Genomic DNA, 16,816 nt, shown 5'->3' with positions numbered 1-16,816 from the left:
AAAGAAGAGTAGAATCTGATTCCAAAGGCCATGTTGTTATAGGTCAATTCAGCTGCCATCTGAAAACTTCGTGTAAAATTCTATTTATCTTCTTGGAAAACAGATGTATGTACTTATGATTATTTTGTATATTGGAGTTGTAAATGTAAAGTTACAGAGCAGATCATCAAAGATTAACTTATGTCCAATTTTAAACATAAAAATTTGGAAATTGAAATCATCTATGTGTGCATGCTCATATAAATCTTTACCATAAAAATATAGAAAATATTAATATCTATGTTTATATATATTTCATAGCAATAATTTCCAAAGCCTACATTTTCTTTCAAGAGTCTTCTGAATTTAGAAATGTTATGTTATTTTAACATTCCCCAGTGGTTCTTTGATAAAATTGGGGGACTGCTTGACAAATTTAAAATGTAAGTCTAAGTAAATACATTTTCTTCTCAGAACAAAGTGTATATTCCATTTACTCCAAGCAAAAAGAAAAATAAAAAGGTAAAACAAAATAGGACAAAATAAAGTAACTGTTTATTCATAGAAGATACCAACTTATTAAAAGAGATAAAGCAACTTTCCTTCAAATATACAATATTTGACATTCACTTCACTCATTAGAAGATAAAAGTTACTGTCTAAATATCATCAGCCATGGATTTCTCTTGATACTGAACTGGAAGCAATAATGTAATTGACTAGCTTTTCCTTTTATAAAACCCTATTTCTATCAGAAATGTGTAAGAGTAGAGAAAAAAGTTTAAAATCCCACAATAACAGATATGCAGGTTTTTCATCCATAGGCAATATATTTTTGCCAAATAATTATAGAAAATTAATAAAAGAACACGTATTTATCGTTTTGAAGTTACACTTGGATGGCCTGTGGCAGAGTCGTTAGGTTACAAAGGAAGTCTGGAGTCAATCTAAGACTCCCAGGTATCCTATTGCTAACTTTCTGCTACTTCCATTCAATGATGGCCCTCCTTTTTGTCTTTTCTTTTTTTCTATCTGAGCAGTTATATATCTTTCAGAATCTATCTATTAATTGACATGATATTTATGAGGAATTGTGACATGTACCTTCCTCTCTTGTGACTCTTGAAGATGCAAGAGCTGTTCTAACCATCTTAAATGCACTCGAAAGGCGAACTTTATAATCTCCAACCTTGCTACAAAAGAGAATGAAAAAAAATGAGTCTTGATTCTAGTCACATCTGTTGTATACATTTAATTCCAAAGATTTTTATTCTTTCTGCACATTCATGGCATCTGAGGCCACTTGCTTACATTGTCAACTATCAATTCACAGTCTAGTTTCATTAACATATACATAGATGGCCTTTAATAAGGCTTAAAGACTTTTGAGAAAACCCAAGCAACCAATTATATAATCCATCTACAGAATTTCAAATGGACTAGATTATGGAAGACGCTAAAAATGCTGATGACATGACTTACAATATATACCCTCCCTGTTAAAGAGGTTGAGATATAAACTGTTCTATGTTTAGAGCTTCAGTAAGATACATAAGCAGTTATCTGGGTAAAAAAGAGCTCATTTTCTTCACCCTTAGTGGTAGAAAGAGCGTGCATTTTGTTCGGCTGATTTGGTTTTATGCACTCATGCTCAGGTTGAAAAGTATAAATGTACAATAATAAAGTAATGATAACAGCTATGTTCCATTTTCCATTTCTACCTTAATAGCTCCAGGTAGGTAATTTTACTGTGTATATAAATCATTAGTCTTCAGCAGTCATCCCATTCTCTAGTTATTCTTAGCCTCCAAAGCAGTTTTATTTTGCTAAGAGCCAATTCTGATTGTCTCTGGAGTGATGGCAGGGGTGAGGGAGGATTCAAATTAGCTTCAAGGTAGATTTACTTGTATTACACAGACATAATACCCCAATGACATATAGACCATTTCTTAGTCAAATGCTAATTTACTATTGTCCTTTATCTACATAACCAGCATGCACTGCTAAATCCTTTCTGAGTAGGTTTGATTTCAGTGATAAAAACTAAGCATTTTTGATGATTTCAGACTTCTTAGTGAAAAACAAAAACAACAACAGTACAAAATAGCCAAGGAAAGATTTCAGTGAGAAGTCCAGAAGTGATAGCTATGAAATAAATAGATTTCCAAAATGTAGCCAAATGAAATGCCCAATGAACTTTAAGGGCTTAAATGATTTACTAAACCACTTCAGTCAGAAATGCCATGAAAATAAAATTAAGTGTAAGCAACAGAACTTTGACAAGCCATTTGCAGATTCTGGGCCTTATTTCACATTAGGACTCTCTTGCTTACTAAGATTTAATATGAGTGTTCCCATAACTTTTGTGTTCCTACAATTGTACATTGTAAGTATTTAGGGTACAATTAAGTTCAGAGTAGCATTTTTGAGGGAATAACAGAATGAATAAAAGAATAATGTTATTTTATTTTCAAGATTTTCTTGATTTTTGCCTACATTTTCCTATAAGAAGTACTTATACTAACTAATGTGAAAATAAGTTGAAAAGTGAGAATCTGTGGTCTTCTATTTCCCTTCTAGTTCTAAAAAAGAAAATAATAATGTAGTACCAACTACAATAAATGAACAAGACAATTTATATGCCTGGTCCATAATAATCACTTGATAAATATTTGTTGAATCGATGCTATAATAACTAGTGGGCAAAAAGTGAGACTAGAAATAACTAAAGGCACAGGAAAATAAGCACAGGCAGAAGTAGCCTTAAGGAGATCAGAATGGGCCCACTCAAAGTAGTCTCAATCTCATAACAGTTAAAAAAAATTAGAAGTCTTTTTTTTTTATTGTATTTTAGGTTTCCAGGTACATGTGAAGGTCATGCAGGATTGTCATGCTGCCTTCTTCCCCATCACCTATATCTGGCATTTCTCCCCATGCTATCTTTCCCCAACTCCCCACCCCCCGCTGTCCCTCCCCTATTTCCCCCCAACAGACCCCAGCGTGTGATGCTTCCCTCCCTGTGTTCATGTGTTCTCATTGTTCAACTCCGGCCTATGAGTGAGAACATGTGGTGTTTGATTTTCTGTTCTTGTGTCAGTTTGCTGAGAATGGTGGTTTCCTGGTTCATCCATATCCCTATATAGGACACGAACTCATCATTTTCATGGCTGCATAGTATTCTGTGGTGTATATGTGCCACATTTTCCCTGTCCAGTCTATCATTGATGGGCATTTGGGTTGGTTCCAAGTCTTTGCTATTGTGAACAGTGCTGATTGATAAATATATATATATTGCATTTTAGGTTGTGGGGTACATGCGATGAACATGCAGGATTGTTGCATAGGTACATACATGGCAATGTGGTTTGCTGCCTCCATCCCCATCACCTGTATCTGGCATTTCTCCAAAATTTCTCTTTTGGGCAGTTTTAATTTTTGTTGTCCTCAGATTGTGTAATGACAGCCCCAGTTTTACAAGTAAATGGAGCATGTTGTGGAGAACGAAAGACTGTGATATGCCCAGCTTTGTATTCCATGTTTGTTTTTCAGGTTCACCAACCATTCTTTTTGACCTCCTGAAATCCTGCCCAGACAAAATGTGTGAGGTGAAATTATATCTGGAAATTTAATTCACAAGGAAAATGAGTTTGGAGAGTGGAGCGTGTTAGGCAGTAGAAGGAATACGACATTCTGACCTTGTGTCCTGTGGTCCCCAAAACCGAATAGGGACAAAAGGTTAAAATGTGTAGATTAAAGCCACATCCACACTACAATCTGACGGATGTTAGTGATCCTTTTAGGAAGTCAGGGCAATTACTGAGCCTTGAATGATGAAATGATGGGTATGCTCCTAAGGGATCCATTAAGGTTCCCCAGTGCTGACAATCTTGTCTGGCCCAGCTACCCTTCTCCCCTCTTCTCTAGCACTTGTGACCTGCATTCAAGCACATGTCACACCTGGTAACAACTGATACTTGACCCGACGCACTCCTCTGCCAGTGCTCCTTTTCTTCATCCTGCTCCCTTAGGAAGAGTTAAGTGGCTTTAATTTGCATTTTTTAAAGCTACTGCATGTTGAAACTTTCCTTTCTGAAACTTTTGGCTTCTTTACCAAGGCTGATGGTTTGGATGAGGAGAAAAACATCTAGTAATTGTTAACGAGCTCTTCCACTACATACGATACATTTTTTCCACTAAATTTGTGTCGTATTTTACAATTACCTTTTCCTCTTGAAAACTAGGCTTTAGTTTGTGACTTTCAAACAAATGACAAAGGATCTTCCTGAGCAATATTAAAGAGAATTCCTTCTGCAGCAATGGCATCTCCCACCCTCACATCCTTTACTCTTATTCATCTTATGAGATCGCAGCTGCAGATCAGCAGAAAAATGAAAAAAACCAAGGCTCCATCTTAGAAAGTACCTCCTTTTCTTATTAATTTACATTTCCTTCCTCCTACCTAGTATATATAGTAGCATATATATGATAATTAATAAAACATCATGATATAATTTTAATTATTGATAATTTGCTAAATGCCAGGACTTTGCAAAAAACACCTGGTTTATCAAATGCAATAATTTAATTATTATCCAAAGGATTCTACTAAAAAATGTTATCTAGATTTTACAAATGGAAAATGAAAGCTTAGCTTATGAGATAGAGTCATCTGCTTAAAAATAACACAGCTAATTAATGCAAGATCAAAGATGCAAATGTAGTTTTATTGTTCATAAAGGCCATAATCTTAAACAAAATAAAGCATTACCTCTTGATAGTAATTCTTAAGCATATACACTGAGCATAGTGAATGAATATCCAGAGAAGAAGGCTAAGCTTAGTCTACAATATAAAATCACCAGTTTGTCATAGGTTCTTAATTTTCTTTGTGTGCAAAATGTATAGACTATTAAATACTCCCAGTTGTTAAAGATAAAATACACATGTTCCAGCTGTTTATTTTGTGATATCTAAGCAGTAAGAAGAAAATAAAAGTGTTCACAAAGATGCCCAATTTGCTCTAGTGTCATTTTATTGTAATTCCTGTAAGGAGCCAGGCCTTTGGGTAGGAGTTCCACTTTCAATTTGGCTTGTCACCTCTTCAAGGATAGAAAAGTGGCATTCAGGGCTAGTGAAAAAACCTGTGTCTCTCATATTTCTATCATGCATTCTTGTTCTGAATGCCCCCCTGATTCATCACTGAACTTGGAGATTAACAAAAAAGGTTTAGAGGAACTGTGGTCAAAGAAAGATCTGCTCCCCTAGTCAGGCCAATCAGTCAAATGAACTCTGTGTCAGGCAGCCCAGGCTGACAACATCACATCTAGGAAATAAATGGTCGGTAAAATCACTCATGTTAAAGAAGAGACAAACTTTATTAATTATCTTGCTAACATTTAACTAACAGAGGAGGAAATGGAATACCTAAAATCTTTTATTAATGGCCTGTGAGATATAATGTAAATGTATATCTTAATTCTGGGTTTTCTGACTCCCTGGAAAAATCTAAAGCAAACAACCAAACAAGAGTTGGTTTTGCTGGAGAATTTTTTTTTTTTAATTAACACACACACACACACACACACACACACACACTTACTAAACTATAAACTTTGACAGGCTAACACATGGCATATTTAATGTTGTATTCCTAGCCTATGTTCAGTTACCAAAATCTAGCTAGAAGTTAGATACCAAAATAGAGAGCTCGATCCCTGGAGTGTTATGTTTTTAGCCTACATGTTTGGGGATTAGTCAGCTTCTCTTCTGGCATGATCAGGGGCTGCAATCTAAGTTGCATGATTTTGCCTCTATAACTGGTTAGAACCTTGGCCTCAAGACCTTTGCCACTCAGGCCTGGGGCAAACTATTCCTGCACCGGCTGTGATCTAGGGCTGGGTTCAAAGACTTGCACCTATAGCTGTAGGTTCTGTGCTACCAGGGACTTTGTCCTGACCTGTCACCTCAGCATCCTCCATAGCTTGATGGCCTTGAGCACTTAATCAGTGTCCTTAGAGTCAGTTTTGATGTTCAAACTGCTCTGCAAGAAGTCAACTCTTTCTTTAGAAAGGTAGCTTGTAGAGAATGGGTTGGTCTAGTAAACCTTTACATCCTACCAACATATACTTAAGTGTATGACAAAGAGCAAGCAGTATCAAGAAAACTGACAGAGTATTTGATTCATAAAATAAGTGACCACACGAATATTTTTTTGACAACCTCTCTTTCATGTTTTGCATTTCAACTAAATCTCAGGTTCCATGAGGACTACAATTACATCTCCTTCTAGGGGATAAAGCGTGCACTTAAATGACATTTTAATTTAGGATACCCATAAGTTCAATGTCTATCTATCTGGTGATACCACTAAAAGTATTTAATACAGTTACTGTTCCTAGCTGTTATGTGGAACTTTTTTTAAAGAAATCATCTTATGAAAATATGGTTTTCAATTCTGTCTGCATATAAGAATCATTCGGGAGGTTTTAAAAATCCGATGTCCATGATAACTCCTAGACCAATTAAATTAGTATTTCTGGACTGGGGATCCAAGCATCAATATTCTTTAAACTTTAAATTTTTCAAGTAATTCAAATGTGAAGGTGGAAAGGCTTCTTTTTTAGCATGTGCTATAACCAGTGAGTGGATAACCTGAGTGGATTAATGAATACATGAATGACTATAAATACATATATGAATAAAAATATATATGTATACATATTTAAAACATATGCATACATTTGTGTGTGTGTGTGTTTCTTGCTAATAAAATAGAGAATCTAAACTTTCTTCAATTGCCAATTACAAATATATCTATTACAGAGAAAAGTGTAGCAATTTTGTTTTGTAAAGTAGCAAGCTTATTTATACTTTTGATACTGGCCATAAACCCAGCTAATTTAGAGTATTCACACTATCCTAAAAGAAATCCAATATCCAAATATTTTGAGATCACCTCTAATTAAAGATTGCAACAAGGAAATTACCTCAAATTTGAATATTGTCTGCTGTTTTATGATACCTAGAAAACTAATTTAGATAAAAACAGTTGCTAACCAATGGATTTGCTTGCTGCTGCTTTAAAAATATTAATATATAAGCAAACAGAAAGGCAGTATCATCAGCTTCTGAAAATTAATCAATTATTTCAGGGCATTGTGAAGCAGACTCACATTTGAAGTTATGTTAATGTTGATATGGTCTCTTTGGAGATAATTCAGTTTTTCTCTTCTGTAGTTATTTCTTCGGGTTGCACCATAAGGACTTGATTATTCATCAATTATTGAATCAAATATTTACTTTGTTAGATTTTTTATATGTGATATTCAAATTATTAATAAATAACCAAAGAAAAGGCATTGCCATTGTACACAAAGCACTTATAATCTATCAGAGAAGCTTGTAACTATTTTCATAAATATATTTCCGCTGTTCTTAAAAGGCTAATACCTTAAAAGGAAAAACACACTAAGATGATTCTGTATAACTAGAACCAAAGCACTCTCTCCTCTGTTGCCTTAGAGATACGAAGTCACTACTGAGGATAAAAAGTATTTCACAATCTTTCTCTACTGATGAGATAACTTTGTACATGAACTATATCCACGTATGTGAATAATCCTCTAAGGAAAGCTGCTAATTGCATAGCATATCATTAAGACAGAAGGACTTATAAAAATTTATCATATGTCAAGGATATGAAAAGACAGGAAGCTTGTTGGTTATAATCATTGCATTTTTCCCCCCAAAAAGACAATCTAACATGGAAGAATGGCTTAGGATTGATTGAATTAAAAGCAATTTGGTTTTTAAGTTTACCAAAAATGTAAAGCATGTAATTAAATAATCAGCACCTTTTCAGACTAAATTTCAACAAAAAGCAGAAAGTATTTTCACAGTGAGTAAAATTATCTGATGTGCCAAAATGTGTATTACCAATGTCACAAGGAGAGAATTTAAAAGTAGAGAAAACAATCTGATTTAGAGCAAGGACTTATCAAGTAAAATTGAAATTTAATTACAATATTTAATTTACATTTGCATTGGATATCTTTAATTTTATATATATCCAGTAATTTCTAAAATACGTGTAGACCAAAAATTGAGAGGAAGCCTATTAAGACTGTGTTGTCCAGATAAGAGAAAGCTTAGAACATTTAGAAGATAATTTGCTGTGGGTCATACACTCAATAAGTGGTGGGCCACACAAGAGGGATCATCCCTCACCTAAAAAAGCTGATGGGGAAAGGTGATAGATAACAGGAATTACATTATAGCAGTGCTAGGATAGCTTTTTTTTCTTTGAAATAAGCTCTTCTAATAGTCCATTTTCCAAAGTGAGTTAAGATTCTTAGGGGATATTGTGCTTCTTGTGATAACCATCACCACTTTCTATTTGTTAGTACTGATAGATTACAATCTATAGATTTTATGGCAATAAGGAGAGCCCTATCCTGTGACTCCAGTGAAAGGTGGACATCTTCTGTCTGAGATTTGAAATACACTAATGGATGCTTCTGTTATAACACAATGGAATAGAGACTGCCCACTCTAAAGGCTTAGGGATGAGTCTTAAAGAAAAAGATAAAAATATTTTTTTCTAATGAGGTTTCCTTTTCTATGGGTCTATGCTAGCAGTGTCCCTACTCAGCCTTTCTCAAAGCTATGACACTTGGCTTCACACATAAAGGTGATGACCTCCAGATGAATTTAATGGTGATATAAGCAAATTACCATATCAATAAAGGCAAAAGGTGCGAGTGTTTTGATAACGTTAAAAGAAAGCAGACTGTACTGTGACCACTTTCAACCTTTTTTATGCAACAAATAGAAAGCAAGAAGAGAACTGAAGGAAATAAGAATCCGATGCCATGCTACGTATGTGCCTATAACTCACAGGAAGTGACGTGCTCTGGAGGAACCTTAGGGGTGAAGCACAAGGAGAAAATCAGAAAATACCACTGGACTGGGTTTCCTGAAGGGATTCTCCTGCAGCTGACATTATATGTCTCCTCAAAACCTTAGGTATGGCTGAGTTAAAATATTAGTCCCTTTTATCAAGCCAAGAAGGAAGTTATGAATGCAGAAAATAGAAAGAGAACATGTATTCTCTCAAAACAGTGTTTCTCAAATGCTAAGATGCCTGCAAATTCCCTAGAGCTTAAGAAAAGGCAGTTTCTGGGTCCTTAGCTCTGAAATAGGGCCTCAGATTCTACACTTCTAACTAGCTCCTGATGGTCTCGATGCTGTTGGTATTTGGACATTTTGATTAGCCCAGTCGTAGAGCATGAGATGACTTGAAAGACAAGGCAGATGGCCAAAATGTGTACCAACGAAAAGCATTAAGGTTTCTGCTTAAGAATAAAAAGGCTGATGTAGGGTCAGCACTGTCAAGGAAGAGAGTTGTGCCCACAAGTTAATAATAATAGGTGTTTATTTTCCTAATTTTAGCCCAGCAACATAATTTTTAAAGTGACTCTTCATATAGATTGATTTATTCAAGTTTAAACAGCAAAGATTTTAGTTAGGCAAAAATGCATTTTCTCTCATTCTTATTCAGTTCAACCTATTTTTGACTGGAGTATTATCTATTTTTTCCTCATTTTGGGTTTTCTGAGACCAACTGCTTATCTCATGCAGACTTTCCCAAAATAGTGCTTTCTTGAACCTCAACTGTGCTATTCTGCCAGTGTGTGCACACAGTAAATAGAGATACATTTATAATGTGAGCCAAATGAATATATAATTATGAATGATATGAAAATGTGGTGAGAGAGAAATAACTATATTTGAAAGACATAATTATATATACATATATATACATAAGTACGTTCCCACTTAATATTATACGCAAGCTCCACTATTAAGTCCACATTAGAATAATTTCAGTTGTGTCAGAAAGTTTCCATATAGAAATAGTTGAATGGAAATGCCAAACACATTTATGTTTTAGGTTTCCCTTTGTATTAATCCATTCTCACATTGCTGTAAAGAACTACCTGAGACTAGGTAATTTAGGAAGAAAAGAGGTTTAGTTGACTCACAGTTCTGCAGGCTGTACCTGAAACATGGTGGGGAGGCCTCAGGAAACTAACAATCATGCAAGACGGACATAGGGAAGCAAATACATCTTGGCATGGTGGCAGGAGAGAGAGACAGGGGAAGTGATACACACTTTCAAACAACCAGATCTTGTGAGAACTCACTCACTATCAGGAGAACTGCAAGGGGGAAATCTACTCCAATGATCCAGTCACCTCCCACAGGGTCCCTCCTCCAACATTGCAGATTACAATTCAACATGAGATTTCGTGGAGACACAGAGTCAAACAATATCACCCTCTAAAAGCCAGCTGTATATGCTCGTCTTTAAACATCTCTAGATCTTACTTTGCTTATTTGTAAAATGAAGAATCTGGGATACACAGTCTTTAAGATTTCTTCTAGTTCTAAAATTCTTGGATGACAGAGTGGGAGAAAATCTTCACAATTTATACATCTGACAAAGGACTAATATCCTGAATCTACAAGGAAATCAAATCAGTCAGAAAAAAAATCATATCAAAAAGTGGGCTAAGAACATGAAGAGACAATTCTCAAAAGAAGACATACAAATGGCCAAAATAAAAACATGAAAAAAATGCTCAACATGACTAATGATCAGAGAAATGCAAATCAGAACCACAATATGATACCACCTTACTCCTGCAAGGATGGCCACAATGAAAAAAAAAAAAATAGATGGTGACGTGGATGCCGTGATCAGGGAACACTTCCACACTGCTGGTGGGAATGTCAATGACTGCAGCCACTGCTGAAAACAATATAGAGAATTCCTTAAAGAACTAAAAGTAGAACTACCATTTAGCCCAGCAATCCCACTCCTGAGTATCCTACCCAGAGGAAAAGAAGTCATTGTTAGAAAAAGATACTTACACACGCATGTTTGTTGCAGCACAATTCACGATTGCAAAATTATGGAACCACCCCGAATGCCTATCAATCAACGAGTGGATAAAGAGACTGTGATATATGTGTATATAATGGAATACTACTCAGCCATAAAAGCAATGAATTAACAGCATTTTCAGTGACCTGGATGAAATTGGAGACTATTACTCTAAGTGAAGTAACTCAGGAATGGAAAACCAAACACTGTATGTTCTCACTGATATGTGCAAGCTAAACTATGAGGACTCAAAAGCATCAGAATGATGCAATGGACTTTGGGGACTTGGGAGGAAGAGCTGGAGAGGGGCAAGGGATAAAAGACTACAAATATGGTGCAGTGTATGCTGCTCGGGTGATGGGTGCACCAAAATCTCACAAATCACCACTCCAGAACTTCCTCATGTAACCAAGTACCACCAGTATCCCAATAACTTATAGGAAAAAATAGTGTCTTCTAGGAAGAATTCACTGATTAACTCAACCTGGCTGAACTCCTCTGTTTGCTATCATTATTAATAAACATTTTTCGTCTTTAAAAAATAAAATGAAATAAAAATCTTGGATAAACAATAAGTGAACGTTCTTTAAGAGACTTCTTTTTTCAGGTTGCCACTTTGTGTAAGAAGATAAGTACTGCTACTTTTCTGCTGCCACAGGGCAGTCTAGCCCCACTCTCTCATCAGTAGCAGAATGTTTTAAAAAAATGCTGACAGTGACTTTGAGACTGATTGACTTTGTGTTTTCAAGATAAAAATGGTCTTCATCAGTCCTTTTAATTGAAAGTAAATTGGTAACAGAAAGTGATTACTACAAGGAAAAAAGAAGGGTGGATCTGCTTATAAGTTTCAACATCAATAGCCTTTTCTTAAAGGGCTCATTCAAAGAGGAGATGCTCAGCGAGCAGAAAAGAAGCATAAATAAGACACTGAATTCTAGTTTTAAGAGGACCCCTTGATGCTTCATTTGCCTGAATAATACAATGGAATATTAGTTCAAATTGCTTAAGCAAAATACCATTAGGACATGAAACTCCATATCCTTCCTAAACAGTACCAAGTCATCTGCCTTTTATTTTTAAATGAAATTAAGGCTCATGAAGCACATGTGAGACACTGTGCTAGATGTTAGGGTTATATATACTTGTCATTCTGGAATCCATTTACAAGCTGTAAATAAAAATAAAAGGAAAACAACACGTAGTTAGTGTTTACAATATCCCAGGCAATGCTAGAGTATGCACATACATTGCCTTAGCTTTGCTGCTACAACTCAGTGGGTTGATATATGCACCCTTTTTCTCAGAAAGTAAGTTGAGACTCAGAGAGATTAAGTAACATCATCAAGTCATAGTCCATAGAGTTGATATTTGTATTTGGTTTTCTGACTGCAGAGATTTTATTTGGTCAGTATAGAGTCACTTGGCCAAACAGATTAATTGTAAAACCCCATGATGCCAAGTGCAATGAAGCCAAGAAATACATGAAGCTAAATCTGCTTTGAGAAAGCAGAGAAAATTGGACATTGTCAGAACTATGTGAGCTGTCCCTTCAAAGAATGAGAATTTTACCTGGAGGAGAAGGACGATCGAAGGTAACATGAATTGTATCATTTATGCAGTTTCCAGCTGGTTACAAAGGCTTGAACTACACAACAGAAAGACTTGAAGAAACTGCATTAAGCTTTACAAAGTATTTTTGCTGTTTTGACAATAAGGCTTCTAATGGAGATGTACTTAACACATACATATTTATAAGATCAACACCATTTTGAAAGACCAACCATAAGACCTATTTTGCAAAATGTATTTATTCATTTAACAAATTCTTATTTTGTTCAAATACCAGTCACGATTTAATAAAATCTTGCATTTTCTAAGGATGCCTCATCTCTAACTATTTCTTTATTATATCCAGAGCCATCTAAAAGAGCACTTCAGGTACCATAACTCCTTCAATTTCAGGATTCCTACCAAGTGTATGACAATAAAATTAGAGAACAACATATCCTAGAACAAAAAGGAGGCTGCTGAAATTGTGAGTTTAGTAAGAATCCAATTTGATTATCTTTATGCTTTTACATACATGCTAGTAAAAGTATCCAAGTCTTTCTATGCAGTACTTTTGAAATTACAAATATAAAAATCTTCCTGAAAAAATACAAATGCTTTCTCACGTTAGATGGCAGAGAAGATAAAATGGGTTGGTGGAAGGGGATTTTGCAATAAAAATATTCTCTTAGCATTTACAAAATACCATGGGATCCCTAAATCTTCCAATTAAATGTGTTCAGAGATGAAAACTGATGCTATTTCCTCTTGGTCAAGCTCTCTACATAGTAACTAGCTAGCTTGCATATGCCTCAGAATTTTAACTTCATAAAATTGTTTACTGAACTTTGAAGAAACTTTTCACTCATCGCATAATAATTTCATCTTTTAATTTTTGTAGTGCTTTATATAACACATTCCAGTTTTATATCACATGGCTTGTTATATAACATAATAAAGTGATATGTAATAAATAAAGCACCAACCATTCATCTGAATGTTATAACAGATATGTGGTTAAAATCTTTTTTTAATTAGGAAACATTGTGTGCCTATCGTTATCCATCATGTTTTTATCATTTTCATTTGATCTATATGTTCCATGTTCATAAAATTGATACGATTAAAACAGGGAAAGTATAGGAAATAACAGAAAATATACCAAATAAAGAAGCAACCTTTCACTACACAAATTGAGTATAAAATTTAACCAGCTTGAAAGGGTCATTGTATTGTGGGAAGAAGAGCAGAGAGACCAGTAGAGTATAAAGAAAATGGGCTTTAAAGTCAAACTTGCCTAGATTCAAATCTTGGTTCTATGATTTACTAATTATAAAGCCAATTGAGAGATATTTAAACTCTCTAGGGCCAGATTATAAGTAAAATTTTTGTTCTTTGTGAAAACTTTTCTGATGTTACCTCCTTTTCTACCACATGCTTTCTTACTCCACTGACTTCACATAGAACTGTACTTTCCCATTTTAATGGAATTTTAACTGTAACTTCCATTTTAATACTCACCAATTAATCTTTTATATCTCTTGTATGCCAGGTTTATAAACCGGACTGTAAGATCTTCGAGGCATGGAGCATTTATTTCTCTATAACAAGTACATAACATAGTTTTACATATATTGTATGATAGAATTCAAAAGAATGTTTTGGGTCAATGAAAATTAAAGCAGAGTATCATTTAAAAATAATCATTATAGTCAACTTTTCAGTAGGACAATTTGTATTTTACAAAATTCTTTTTATCTAAAATTATCTAATGAACCTGAGTTATTCACCTATATAGTATCTCACCATATTTAACTTACTGTAAATCTTCAATTCACCATCATCCCCATTTATAATTTTTTTACTATACAAAAATATATTCATAGAGAACACAGATAACTTTCTTATCAGAAACAAAATTACTATTCTCTGTTGGCTGAGATAACTCAAAGTTTGTCGAAACAGTTGTGCTGATTTCTACATAGCAAAATTTAAAACATAAATTATTATACAAACAACTTCAGGAAGTTAAAGCTTTGTTTTTAAGTAGCCAGATGCGTTCTTCCTTCACTTTCATTTATGCATCTTTATTTTATCCAAAACCATCTCTCTTCAGCCTCAACAATGTGATCAGCACTGTGTGCGGCACTGGCAGGAAATAGAGAAGGAAACACATTCAGTTCCTGTCTTTTTGAAGATCCCAGCCTGATGTGATAAACAAAAATGCAGAGCACAACCTGGTAAGTGTTATAATAGAGCAGGGTACATTATATTATGAAAGCAGAAACACAAGAGGAACTGTCAAATGTCTGTTTTTGGAACAGCAAAATAATTATGAATTATGCTAATAATGAAATCTAGGTCCCTGCTATTATAGCTGCCTTTCCTTTCAAATGCCTTTACTTTAATGGCTTTGTGAAATAAAGACCGTGACTATTGTAGATAAGCTCTGAAAAGCAAACACTGATTTTAAAAAGAAAATGCATCACAGGGACATCAGCTATGCCAGTGTATTCAAACTGATTTTAGCAAATATTGAAACATTATGTGACACCACAATGATCTAAACAAGATTATAATAAAATTACCTGTAATTAGAGAGTAAAATTTCCCACAGAAAGCTTTCATTTTGGGCCTCTGGAAACAATAGAGTTTTCATTTCTGCTGGCAGAGTTATGATCTTTGTGTGGATAAATAGCATGTAGCATTTAAATAAGATTCTTTTTCCAAAACAGCCAATGGGGATTTGGGAAGAAACAATTAGGCTGGCATAAACCAACTAGTATTAGTCTACTTATATTTTCATCACAGACCGCAGATCTCTATTTAGAAAAGCATATAGTTAAAACTTGAAAAATATTTGTTTCTGACTAGAGACCTTTGGATTTCACCACAGACACAACAATGCAAAATAATATGCATAATGAGATGGAGAAACACCAACTATGATTTCCTTAAAGGAGTTGGTCTCTGAGCCTCAGATTCATCATATGTAGAGTGGAAAAATAAGATGAAATGCAACTTCTTTTAAGAAATCATTCCTAATGAGGCTCTTTTCCTTCTTCATGCCTTCCATACTTGGAGGCTTTCAAAGTACTTTATTTATTCTTTTATTTTACCTCTTCTACCCAGTATAACAAGGGAATCTATGCAAGCAACCAAAGACATTTCTCAACCTCCTTACCCAACACCCCTCATCCCAAAGATAATTTAGTGAACTATGAACCAACATTTTTTCCTTAGGTTTATGTTCTCCCACTCTCCCATTATTTAAACAGGTGCAGTCAATGTTTCAGGGAAAAAAAGAAAGAAAGGAGATTTTAGTTTTTAAAAATCAGGTGGTTAGATTTAAAAAACAACAACTAAGGCCAGGAAGTATCAGGACATAAATGTAAGGTACTGGTACCATAAGTTATATTTTCTGTCCTGGGAGCAAAGAGGAACAAAGAAAATAATTTAATGCAAAACTATGAAATAGAAACTGGTCTATGACCTCTAGACGGGAATCCTGTACTATTCCTTCCTCTCTCTCTCTCTCTCTCTCTCTCTCTCTCTTTCTTTTTTGTAAAGACAGGGTTTCACCATGTTTACCAGGCTGGTCTTGAACTCCTGACCTCAGGTGATCCACCCACCTCGGCCTCCCAAAGTGCTGAAATTACAGGCATGACCCACCATGCCCGGCTAGTAATGGATTCTTTCATGGGAACAGAAGAAATGGCTGAGTGGATATGTAACCAATGGATTTGAGATGCTCTTTCTGAATGTCAAGAGAACAAGAGAGTGTTTTGGCTGCATCCTATAATAGCATAGAAGTCTGCCACCAGGAGCTGTGAGACTCTAGAGGTCATACCATCTGGACCCAGAGAACACAGCAGTGACTAACCTCTTTCTCTGCATCTTATCTTTATCTTACCTACCATCCAGGTGCAATTTAATGCCCCCTCCGGCAGTGAAGGTGCCCCAGGCTGGAAGTAGGCAACTGCTCTAAAATACTCAAAGCGCTTCACCATACTTGACTTTGAAAATTAGTTACCCTTTCTTTCCAAGTAAATTGTACACTCCTTAAAAATAAAATCAGTTTTTTATTTTGCATCCACAGTACCTAATGTAGTACATACACATGTGAGGACTAAATAAATATTTGGTGAAGCAGTGATTAAATTAATTGGTGTATATTTAATCATGAATTAGAAAATTACTCTGATGGAAAATATGAAAATGAGGTAAAGAGAGTGAACTTGGGAGAAATTAGAAGACATTTTTTGAATGATGATCATCTAAAAAAATCAAACGAAGGGAAAATAAATCAACTTCATATTCGAATTCCCGTGGTCGAATTAC

The 16,816-nt window shown here is 34.9% G+C and overlaps 1 long non-coding RNA gene across 3 annotated transcripts in view; it reads right to left on the bottom strand.

Annotated features, from left to right (window-relative positions):
* LOC128928233 (uncharacterized) overlaps positions 1-16,816 on the bottom strand; it is a 143,447-nt gene that overhangs the window by 117,058 nt on the left and 9,573 nt on the right. For all 3 annotated transcript variants that reach the window (XR_013520580.1, XR_008473061.2, XR_013520581.1), the window contains exons 3-4: positions 13,997-14,076; positions 1,084-1,172 (exon numbers count right to left, since the gene is read on the bottom strand). This is a non-coding gene — a long non-coding RNA (uncharacterized LOC128928233). The remainder of the gene's footprint in view (positions 1-1,083; positions 1,173-13,996; positions 14,077-16,816) is intronic.

This window comes from Callithrix jacchus, chromosome 7, assembly GCF_049354715.1.
Source record: "Callithrix jacchus isolate 240 chromosome 7, calJac240_pri, whole genome shotgun sequence".
Taxonomy (NCBI): domain Eukaryota; kingdom Metazoa; phylum Chordata; class Mammalia; order Primates; family Cebidae; genus Callithrix; species Callithrix jacchus.
Note: the sequence above shows the minus strand (reverse complement) of the source record. Positions and strands in the feature narration are given on the sequence as shown.